Source organism: Triticum urartu, chromosome 7A (assembly GCF_056163025.1).
Source record: "Triticum urartu cultivar PI428250 chromosome 7A, HENAU_Tu73, whole genome shotgun sequence".
Classification (NCBI taxonomy): domain Eukaryota; kingdom Viridiplantae; phylum Streptophyta; class Magnoliopsida; order Poales; family Poaceae; genus Triticum; species Triticum urartu.
In genome coordinates this window covers 465623038-465635439 of record NC_141879.1, presented here as the reverse complement: position 1 = coordinate 465635439, position 12402 = coordinate 465623038, and positions in this window count along the sequence as shown.

The window sequence follows — 12402 nt, the reverse complement described above, 5'->3', positions numbered from 1 at the left end:
GGAATTGCTCCGCCGAAGGGCAAAAGTGCTCCTGCCCAAGTTCCGCCTCGAGACGGCGGCTCTCCGTCCCAAAAGTCCTCTCCTTATTTTTCTACGTCAAAATGACTTATATACGAAAATATGGTCACCGGAGGTGGGCTGTGGGGATCACAACCCACCAGGGCACGCCTGGTCTCCCTGGCGCTCCCGGGTGGGTTGTGCACACCTAGTGGGCCCCCTATGGTAGTTATTTGCTCCAATAATTCTTATATATTCCATAAAAAATCTCTATGAAGTTTCAGCTTGTTTGGAGTTGTGCAGAATAGGTAGCCTGACGTAGCTTTTCCAGGTCCAGATTTCCAGCTGCCGGAATTCTCCCTCTTGGTGTATACCTTGCAAATTATGAGAGAAAAGGCATTAGAATTACCACAAAAAGCATTATTATGGATAAAAACATTATAAATAATAGTAAGAAAACATGATGCAAAATGGACATATCACTCTACTTGACTAGCTTGTTAATCAAAGATGGTAAAGTTTCCTGACCACAGATATGTGTTGTCATTTGATGAACGGGATCACATCATTAAAGAATGATGCGATGGACAAGACCCATCCTTTAGCTTAGCATAACGATCGTTTAGTTTTATTGCTATTGCTTTCTTCATGACTTATACATATTCCTCTGACAATGAGATTATGCAACTCCCAAATACTGGAGAACACCTTGTGTGCTATCAAACATCACAACGTAACTGGGTGATTATAAAGATGCTCTACAGGTGTCACTGAAGGTGTTTGTGGAGTTGGCATAGATCAAGATTAGGATTTGTCACTCCATGTATCGGAGAGGTATCTCTGGGCCCTCTCGGTAATGCACATCACTATAAGCCTTACAAGCAATGCGACTAATGAGTTAGTTGCGGGATGATGCATTATGGAATGATTAAAGAGACTTGCCGGTAACGAGATTGAACTAGGTATGAAGATACCGACGATCGAATCTCGGGCAAGTAACATACCGATGACAAAAGGAATAACATATGTTGTTATGCGGTTTGACCGATAAAGATCTTCATAGAATATGTAGGATCCAATATGAGCATCCAGGTTCCGCTATTGGTTATTGACCGGAGATGTGTCTCGGTCATGTCTACATAATTCTCAAACCCGTAGGGTCCGCACGATTAACATTCGATGACGATTTGTATTATGAGTTATGTGTTTTGGTGACCGAAGTTTGTTCGGAGTCCCGGATGAGATCACGGACATGACGAGGAGTCTCAAAATGGCCGAGAGGTAAAGATTCATACATTGGAAGGTCATATTCGGACATCGTAATGGTTCCTGAGTGATTCGAGTGTTTTTCCGGAGTACCGAGGGGTTACCGGAACCCCCAGGGGGAATAATGGGCCTTAGTGGAGAAGACAGAAGGTCCAGAAGGGGTGGTCGCGCACCCCCCATGGCAGTCTGAATTGGACTAGGGGGAGGGGGTGGCGCCCCCCTTTCCCTATCCCTCTCCCTCTCCTTCCTATCCCCTCCGGTGGAATAAAGGAAAAGGGGGGTGAATACTACTTGGACTAGGAGTCCAAGTAGGACTCCCCCCATGGCGCGCCCCTCCTGGCTATGGCCAGGGGGCGCCCCCAAGACACACCAAGATTTCTCTTAGCCATGTGCGGTTCCCCCCTCCACAGTTTACGCCTCCGGTCATATTGTCGTAGTGCTTAGGCGAAGCCCTGCGCGGATCACATCACCATCACCGTCACCACACCGTCGTGCTATTGGAACTCTCCCTCGACCCTCTACTGGATCAAGAGCTCGAGGGACGTCATCAACCTAAACGTGTGCTGAACACGGAGGTGCCGTACGTTTGGAACATGGATCGGTTGGATCGTGAAGACGTTCGACTACATCAACCACGTTAACATAACGCTTCCGCTTTTGGTCTACGAGGGTACGCGGACACACTCTCCTCGTCTCGTTGCTATGCATCTCTGATACGTCTCCAACGTTTCTACAATTTTTGATTGTTCCATGTTCTTTTATTATCAATCTTGGATGTTTTATAATAATTTTATATCATTTTTTGGTACTAACATTTTGACATAGTGCTAAGTGCGAGTTGCTCTTTTTTTCCATGTTTTTTATATCACAGAAAATCAATATCAAACGGATTCCAAATGCCATGAAACTTTATGGAGAATTTTTATAGGCCAGAAGGAACACAATGGGCCCTAGCTGCGCCTGGGGGGGGGGTGCTCCGAGGGAGGCACAACCCACCAGGGCGCGCCAGGAGGCCCAGGCGCGCCCTGGTGGGTTGTGCCCACCTCGGGTGCCCCCTTGACCGCCTCTTTTCTCTATAAATATCCCAAAAATCCCAGAACCCTAGGAGAGTCGATGAAATATTCATCTAGCCGCTACAGATTCCAGAACCACCAGATCCAATCTAGACACCATCACGGAGGGGTTTACCACTTCCATTGGTGCCTCTTCGATGATGCGTGAGTAGTTCTTTATAAACCTTCGGGTCCATAGTTAGTAGCTAGATGGCTTGATCTCTCTCTATCTATCTTCATTCTCAATACAATGGTCTTTTGGAGATCCATATGATGTAACTCTTTTGTGGTGTGTTTGTTGGGATCGATGAAGTTTGAGTTTATGATCAGATCTATCTTTTTATATCCATGAAAGTATTTGAGTTTCTTTGATCTCTTTTATGTGTCATCTCTTATAGCCTCATATTTCTTCTCCGATATTTGGGTTTTGTTTGGCCAACTTGATCTACTTATCTTGTAATGGGACGAGGTGCCCGGTAGTGGGTTGGATCTTACGGTGCTTGATCCCAGTGACAGAAAGGGAACCAACACGTATGTATCATTGCTACTAAGGATAAAAAGACAAGATCTATATCTACCGCCATGTAGATAAACAGATCTTTTCTACATCATGTCATCGTTCTTATTGCATTACTCCATTTTTCCATGAACTTAATACACTAGATGCATGCCGGATAGCGGTCGATGTGTGGAGTAATAGTAGTAGATGCAGGCAGGAGCCGGTCTACTAATCTTGGACGTGATGCCCATGTAATGATCATTGCCTGGATATTGTCATAATTATTTGAGGTTCTATCAATTGCCCAACAGTAATATATTCACCCACCGTTTGCTATTTTTCTCGAGAGAAGCCACTAGTGAAACCTACGGCCCCGGGTCTTCTTTCTCATATATTTGCATTTGTGATCTACCTTTTTTATTTGCTTTTATTTTCAGATCTATTAAACCAAAAATCCAAAAATACCTTTCAGCAATTTATTTTATTTGGCGTTCGATCTATCAATAGTTACAACTTTATCTCCCGTCACATGCCGTTTCTTGCGCCGTTACCCGAAAGGGATTGACAACCCTTTAACACATCGGGTTGCGAAGTGTTGTTATTTGTGTGCAGGGGCTGTTTATGTTGTGTTGCTTGGTTCTCCTACTGGTTCGATAACCTTGGTTTCATATCTGAGGGAAATACCTACCGTCGTTGTGCTGCATCATCCCTTCCACTTTGGGGAAATACCAACATAGCTTCAAGCGACATCAAAAGGAATTTCTGGCGCCGTTGCCGGGGAGGATCTTCAACATATAGCAGGTTCCTAATCACAAATATCATCTCCTCACAATTTACATTATTTTCCATTTGCCTCTCATTTTCCTCTCCCCCACTTCACAAAAATTTGCCGTTTTATTCGCCCTCTTTTTCGTTCGCCGTTTTCTCGTCAGTTATGTTCTTTGCTTATGTGCCATGTGTCTTCTATTTGCTTGCATCTTCACTTGCTAAAAATCTCTTGATATGAATCCTCATCCACTTTCTAATCTTTTTAAAAGATCCAATCATGATGAACCAATTGCTAGTGAGTTGAGTGCACTAGATTATCTTTATGAAATTTTGCTTGAGAGTCGTGAATCCAAAAATTGTGATGAAGAAATTTATGAATTAATTCATGATAGCTCCTTGAATGAAAAGCATGATTGCAATGAATTTACTATAGATTCTATTAATGTCAATTGTGCAATCAATATGCAAAACCCCAAGCTTGGGGATGCTAAGTTTACTATGTCCACTACTTTTTGCAATGATCATGACTGGGGTGATAATTCTTATGATCGTCAAAATTTATTTAAATCTCATGATGAATATGCTTGCGATAATATTAAAAGTTGGTTTGGAAGAGTGTAAACTTTAGGTAAAAATATTCCCACAAATTTGGAGAGTGTTCAATCTTATGAATTTTTTGATAAAAGTGGGTTTGGAGAGGTCATGACTTTAGTAGATGTTAATCCCACTATCTTGGAAGAATATGATACTTTTATGCATGAGGACCATGAAGAGAAAATATTATATGATAGCTATATTGTTCAATTTGATTACGATCCTACATGCAATTATTATGAGAGACGGAAATATGGTTGTAGAAATTTTCATGTTACTAAATTACCTCTCTTCATGTTGAGATCATCAAAGTTTTGTTCCTCTTCCTTGCATATGCTAGTTTTTGTTTGCCTTGATAATTTGTTTGCTTATAACATGCCTATGCATAGGAAGCATGTTATACTTAAATGTGTTGGTCACATGTTTATTGATTCTCTCTTTGTGTTATAATTATTATCTTTCATGTGAGCATCGATTAAATCTTATGCCTAGCTAGGGGCGTGAAACTATAGCACAAGTTGGGAGGCAACCCAATGAATAAAATTTATTTTTGCTTTTTGCTTCCAGTTTTTGAGTGTTAGAAAAATTATGCTACTGTTATGATTGTGTTTTTTGTGTTTTAATTAGTGTTTTTGCCAAGTAAAGCCTTTAGGATCTTCTTGGGCAATAGTTGTTTGGTCTTGCTAAAAAAATAGAAAGTTTTATGCTCACGAAAATAATTTTTATTTTCACGAGAGAGCGATAAAATGCCCATTCCACTTGTGGTAGATCAATATACAAATTTCTCAGGTCGTCCTAATTTTTCAGAGTTTTTTGAGTTACAGAAGTATTCAAAATAGTCAGATTGCTATAGACTGTTCTGTTTTGACAGATTCTGTTTTTCTTTGTGTTGTGTGCTTATTTTGATGGCTCTATGGTTTTCTTTGATGATTTTTTGCCATATAAAAGTTGGAATACAATAGATATAATACAAAAACAAAATATGAATTGGTTTGATACAGCACTTATAGTAGTGATTTATTATTCTTATACTAACGGATCTCACAAAGGCTTTGTTGAGTTTTGTGTGATTGAAGTTTTCAAGTTTTGGGTTATCTTACGATGTATGAAGGAAGGTTGTAAGAGCCTAAGCTTGGGGATTCCCGACATCCCAAGCTATTATCCAAGAATTATCAACCAAATAAGCTTGAGGATGCCCCGAGTGGCATCCCCGCTTTCTTCCAACAACTATCGGTGTTTTACTCGAGACTATATTTTTATTCGTCATGATATGTGTTTTGCTTGGAGCATCTTGTATGATATGTGTCTTTGCTTGTTTTATTTTGTACTTTAAGTCATCAATCCTTGTTGGACACACCTATTTGAGAGATCCAAAATTATGTCATGAGTTGTTAGAATTGCTCTCTATGCTTCACTTGAATGTTTTATGTGCTAGGACTTGCTCTAGTGCTTTACTTCTATCTTTTTTAGCACAGTGTGCTTTGTTATTTTTGAAGAAATGCTCTCTTGATTCACTTAGATTTATTTGAGAGTTAGTAAAATTTTGAAGAAATTCTCTCTTGCTTCACTTAAATTATTTTGAGAGAAAGAAAATTTGTTATGATCATGATCTTCACTTATACTTGTTTGAGCTTATGAAAAGCAACACATGAAAATTAGTCCCAAAATGATAGATATCCAAGAAGGATAAAGAAAATAAAAAAATGTTATGAAGATCATTGGGAAAAATAAACTTCATTCTTAGTAATAGTTTTGAGATATGATGATGTGATATGTGATTCATCTTGATGAGTAATTATGCTTTAGTAGGAATATTGGTGTTAAGGTTTGTGTGTAACATCCCAAATTTTCAATTTGGAATGTTATACATTAGATCATCATTGCATATCATGTTTTATTCCATTTTGGCTTGATCCTAGAAATTCTACGCAACTCAAGGACCCACGGAGAGAGTTGAGCATTTCGTTATTTTCATATTTGACTTTTTCTCGAATTTTGAAAAGAGGATCGCTTGATTTTAATTATTTTCTCTTCAAATATTTCTTTTATAAAAATAAAAGAGAGAGGATAAAATGACTTCCTCAAAATAAAGAAATATTGGAGATTTAATATTATGTGGCACCCCGGCTCAGAGCGACCGGTTTACCCTACATTGCCAGCCCAGAGACCATGTCTTCTAGCAACACACAACATCTTGGTACAGAAAAACAACCGCTTTATTGATGCTAGCGGCTCAGAGTTTATATTACAACAGATGTCGAGGCCGAGCAGCATGCACGGTGCAGCTGAACAATATGTACATTATTTAGTGAACATAAAGGGGCCTCGATCATAACAACTACACGACAGCGGAACAACATCGTAGCGGAAACTCCATATCATAGGGACACCGATGTGGACACGATCTAGACTCGAGCAGCGCTCCTTTCCAACGCGACTTTCCTGAAATCTGGCATGACACACTAGGTCAGTACATTGAATGTACTTGCAAGCTCACAACAGGCATAATCATAATGACAAACAATATCATGATATTTAACCAATTAATAATGCAATAATGTTCCAACATGTTGTGCTCATGCTCCTGGGAAAAACATCCCTCGGTACTGCCTTACCAACCGTGATCGTTCTCGGATCACAAACAAACCACCATCGCGGTCTTAACTAGAGTAACTTATGATCCTTACGGCGATCACCACCAAAGTAACCCGTGATCCTTACGGCGATCACCACCAAAGTAACTTGTGATCCTTACGGCGATCACCACCAAAGTAACTTGTGATCCTTACGTCGATCACCACCAAAGTAACTTGTGATCCTTACGGCGATCACCACCAAAGTAACTTGTGATCCTTACGGCGATCACCACCAAACCACCATCGTGGTCTCGAACATCTCGATGGCCTTTCAGCCATCATCGTCCATGCAATGATCATAACTTAGTGTGCATGTTTATTAATCGTTGACTCATGGTGGGACCTACTATGAGTTGTTCATAACCATGGACTCGGCTATCGATAGATTATACACTCTGCAGAGGTAGCACACTCTACCCACACCTCGGAACCCATGGCCTCGCACTCCCATTCGGGTGGACCAACGGCATTCCGGCGAAACCCTTCCATTGCCATGACACTCTCCCGTCCACTCCGACCAAATCCCCAACGGGCTAGTCCTGGGTGGCCCCGTGTCTACCAAAGACACACCGACCACCGTCGTGGCCAAAACTTCCCTCACGGGGACCGGTACCAAAAAAAACATCACAAACATGGGTACACAAGGTTATGCCTGCCTAGCGGGCCAGGGTAAGCACGTCCATAACCTTCCCTAGTTGGAGGCACCGACCAGAGCCATGTCAATGAACCGAATCAAGGCGTTCCCACAAAGGAGAATGTGGTTGCACTGGGAAAATCTCGATTCAGCGGCACCATGACCCAGTCAACGATATATTTAGGTTGATTTATATTCAGGTTCAACTTAAAAAGGAGAATGACCGGTGTCATAGCATGCCATGAAACGCAATACTACACATGCATCACATAATACGAAAATGACTGATGTCAACCATAGTCACACTAAACACAAGCATCAACAACTTGTATTACTTTCCTGGTCTTACTTTAACCATTTATTTTGCAGCAAGCAATATTATTTTCTCATGCAAGAAAATAACTCCGATTAATTCCTCACATGCATAGCAAAGCTTCAACGCAAGCAAATCCCAATTTCTTTATCAACCAAGTTAGGCTCAAACATTCTGTAAATTAGGTAATTTGACTAAACAAGCACTTAACAGGATATTTTCTAGCAAATTTAACCAATTTTATTTATGTAAGAATATAACTTTAATCCATTATCCATATGCATAACAAATCATTTTATCATTACCACAATTATATCTTAGCTTCTTTACCAACTAAGCTGGTTTCAAGGTTCTGTAAAATCAAGCATAATGCCAACACACACTTAACAGAATATAAATAACATAATAGTTATTTAAATGCATGGATTAATCATATCATTCAAGTAAGAAAATCATCAATATTGAAAATGGCACCATGAAAAAGTTGTTGTGGCTTGCCTTAGTGCAGATGAGGTTCACAAGCCTTCTGGTGATCCTCAAGACAAGCCTCACCCTCTAAAAATAGTTTTAAACACAAGAAGAAAATTTCAAGAACTCTTCTGAAAATCACCAGAAATTCTAAACAGGTCAGAAAGATCTCATTTTTGGTGAGCTGTTAGATTTCTTTGCAAAGAACAATATACAAAAAGAATCAATTCATCTGGACTTATGGTTGAAAAGTTATGGCTGTTTGAAGCTCTCTGTAATTGAATTAAGTTTGAATTTAAATAAACAGACTAGGGGGTGACGTCGAAGGCGTAAAACCTGAGGGCGCCACCACTCGTACAGCTTCGTGCTCGTACAGAGTGGCTGACTAGTGGGCCCCGCTAGTCAGGTGAGAAGGAGGGGAAGAAGGAAACAGAGGGAGTCGCAGCTCCGCCGGAGCTCTCGCCGGCGACGAGGACTCCTTGGCCAAAACGAGAGGGAGGGATGGAGAGAGGGGATGGTGGCGCACCTTCCCGTACCCATAGCGTGGCTAGGGGTGGTCGGACGGCGTCGGAATCAACCTCGCAAGTGGAGGCAGAACGCGGTGGTCGCCGGAGATGAAGAAGACGGCGGGCAGAGGCAACTCCAGTTGCTCCAGGTGGGCGGTATGGCTACACCGGAGAGAGGAGGAGGCCCTGGAAGTGTTGCCTTGTCCTGGGATGGGCTGGAGCTACTGCGGCGACCATAGGGGATCGCCGGCGAGCTCGAGCTCGAGGACGGCGGCCCGCGGCCTGCCCGGCCCGGCTACGGCTTCCTACTTGCTTGTGGGTTGTGTGGGAGTGGTGGATGGTGCTCGAGGAGGCTGGGGGCGGCTCCATTTATAGGCGAGCGGAGAGGGGGGTTCGGGCTCCGCCGGTGGACACCTGTCCACGGCGCCCGGCGACGAGTGGCGTCAGTGAGAGGGGGAGAAGGCGACGCAGCTCACGCGGGAACTGTTGGCGAGCGGGGACGAGCACAGGAGCGAGGGGAAGGCGACGAGCACAGTGCGCACCGCAATGTTGGGTGGCCGGACCGCGCCCATGCTCACTGCGGTGAGCTCCGGCATTGGCGAGCACTAGGGAGGAGTTAAGGGCATTGAGACGAAGATGGTGGTGAAGTTTGGCATGCTACGGTAGGCGGGGGAAGCGAGCACGCGCGAACAGAGCGTTCGGCGGCACCCAGAGCGCGTCGACACGCATGCCAGCACAAGTGGACGAACGCGGTGACCGCATGGACTATGACATCAGGCCAAGCTGAGCCTAAAATTCATGCCTGGCGTGTTGTTCATGGTAGATTGAGAGGTTACCACGCTTTGGTTTGGATCCAGGTGCAGTAGAGAAGTTTTTACATGCTAGGTAAGTTTCTGGTCAGTAACTTTGAGAGGTTACAGAGGTCAAATGGCTGGGAGTTGGAGGCTGAGCTTTGCAGGTTAGCCATGAGTTACTAAGGTGAAGATGCACAAGAAAAACCAGGCACAATGGAGCAAGTAAAATGGTAGTTGCTGTAGAAACCACCATTTCTATCCAGAACAGAAAATATTTTCTGTAGCAAAAATATTCCAAAAAGTGATGAAATATTTTTGCTCAGGAAGGTGCTCTAGGGTTCAAAAAATATTTGTGAATTATCTCAGATTTTTCTGAGCCATAAAAATTAGGGTTGCTTTGGAGCATAGTGATCTAGCTAGGGGTTTGGAGAGAGAAATGAATATTTTTCATTTAAGAAAAATATTCCAAAGATTATTTTGGGGTAGATCAGAAGGGGAATGATGATAAGGGAGGGAAATGAAGCACTTGGGTGAAAGCCAAAGGTACCCAAGTGTTTAAGTCCATATGAAAAGATTCAAAAACTCCAAGTTTCAAATTGAACCCAAAACAAGCAAATGAGAGAGGGAAAAAACCAGGCTGTCACAAACCTCCCCCACTTAGAATGAATATCGTCCTCGAGATTCGGTTGCTTGGGAAAACCACTCTGGATAATGAGTCCTTAGGAATTTTTCCCGCTCCCAAGTTGATTCTGACTCTGTGTGATGCTCCCACTGAACTTTATAAAATTTTCTTACTTTACTGCGAGTGACCCTTTCCATCTGATCCAAAATTCTAAACGGTCTCTCTTCATAAGTTAAATCGTTTGCCAACTCCACCTCAGCCATAGCGGTCCTTTTCTCAGGCGGGGATATGCATCGTCTCAATTGTGAAACATGAAACATGTTGTGCACATCCGCCAATTTAGCGGGTAGTTCCAATTGATATGCAACAGTACCCACTCGAGACATGACCGGGAATGGACCAATAAATATGGGTGCCAACTTTACACGGGTCTGAAATCTCTTGACTCCTTTCATAGGAGTGACTCGGAGGTATACGTGCTCTCCGGGTTCAAAACTGACCCGCCGGTGCTTTGCATCATAATAACTTTTCTGTCAAGACTTGGCCAATTGCAATCTGTCTCTGATTTCCTTAACTTGTTTCTCAGCTTCCATCATGAGATCTATTCCGAAGATACGGCTATCTCCAGTTTGAGACCACTTTAAAGGAGTGCGGCATTTACGGCCATACAGAGCTTCATACGGTGACATCTTTAGACTAGTCTGGAAGCTGTTGTTATAGGAAAACTCGGCATATGGCAAGCAGACTTCCCATTTAAGTCCTTGGGCTAAAGCACAGGCTCGCAACATATCTTCGAGTATTTGATTTACCCGTTTTGTCTGTCCATCAATCTGAGGATGATAAGCAGTACTATATTTCAGCGCAGTCCCCAAGGCTTGATGGAGACGGGACCAAAAAGCGGAGGTGAACAGGGAACCTCGGTCGGAAGTGATAGTTCGGGGTACTCCATGCAGACTGACGATTCTGGATACATACAGCTATGCAAGTTGATCTGCTCGATATCTGGTGCTGATTGGAATGAAGTGAGCAACCTTGGTTAAGGTGTCCACTATGACCCAGATTGCATCATTTCCTTGCCGAGTCTTAGGCAATCCCGTAATAAAATCCATACAAACGTAATCCCATTTCCATTGCGAAACCGGCAGCGGTTGGAGGAGTCCGACTGGCTTCTGATGCTCTGCCTTCACCTTGTTGCATATGTCGCAACAGGCCACAAAATAGGCAATATCTTTCTTCATTCCCTCCCACCAGAATACTTGTCTAAGGTCCTCATACATTTTTGTACCTCCCGGGTGAATGGAATATGAGGATTCGTGTGCTTCCGGCAGGATTTTCTTCTTTAAGTCCGGCTGGTTGGGTACACAAATCCGTCCACGGAATCGGAGGGTACCGAATTTGTCCTTGGAGAAATTTGGGGTCTACCCTGTCATCGGGTTCTTGGCACGCTTCTGTAGTTTGATGTCAGCTGTCTGGGCCTTGCGGATCTCTTCCTCAAGTGAGGGGTAACTTCCAAAATATTAGCGAGGCCAGCATCCACTATGACCAGGTTGAGCTGAACGATCTCCTCTTGGAGTGTGAGAGGCAAGGATTTCAATATGGCATTTAAGATGATAGGCTTTCGACTGAGGGCATTGGCAACCACGTTGGCCTTACCCGGGTTATAATTTATTCCAAGATCATAATCCTTGACCAACTCTAGCCATCTTCGTTGATGGAGATTTAAATCCGGCTGAGTAAATATGTATTTAAGGCTCTTGTGATCGGTGAAAATTTGGCACCTTTTTCCAATGAGGTAGTGTCTCCAAATTTTTAGCGCATGAACCACCGCAGCCAATTCCAAATCATGGGTAGGATAATTTCCCTCGTGAGGTCGTAGCTGTCGCGATGCATATGCTACTACCTTGCTATCTTGCTTAAGTACGCAACCAAGGCCTTGCCTGGAGGCGTCACAATACACATCAAGGCTGCGATAAATGTCTGGGAGAGTCAACATAGGTGCGGTTGTCAGCCGTATCTTTAGCTCATTGAAACTTTTCTCACAGTCCTCCATCCATTCAAACTTCTTATCCTTTTTGAGTAGCTCCATCATGGGTTTAGAAATCTTGGAAAACCCTTCGATGAAACGACGGTAATATCCAGCTAATCCGAGAAAACTCTGGATCTGTGTCACTGTCGTGGGCGGCAGCCAGTCGAGCACATCCTTTACTTTTCTCGGGTCCACGGCTATACCTTCGGCGGATAGTACATGTCCGA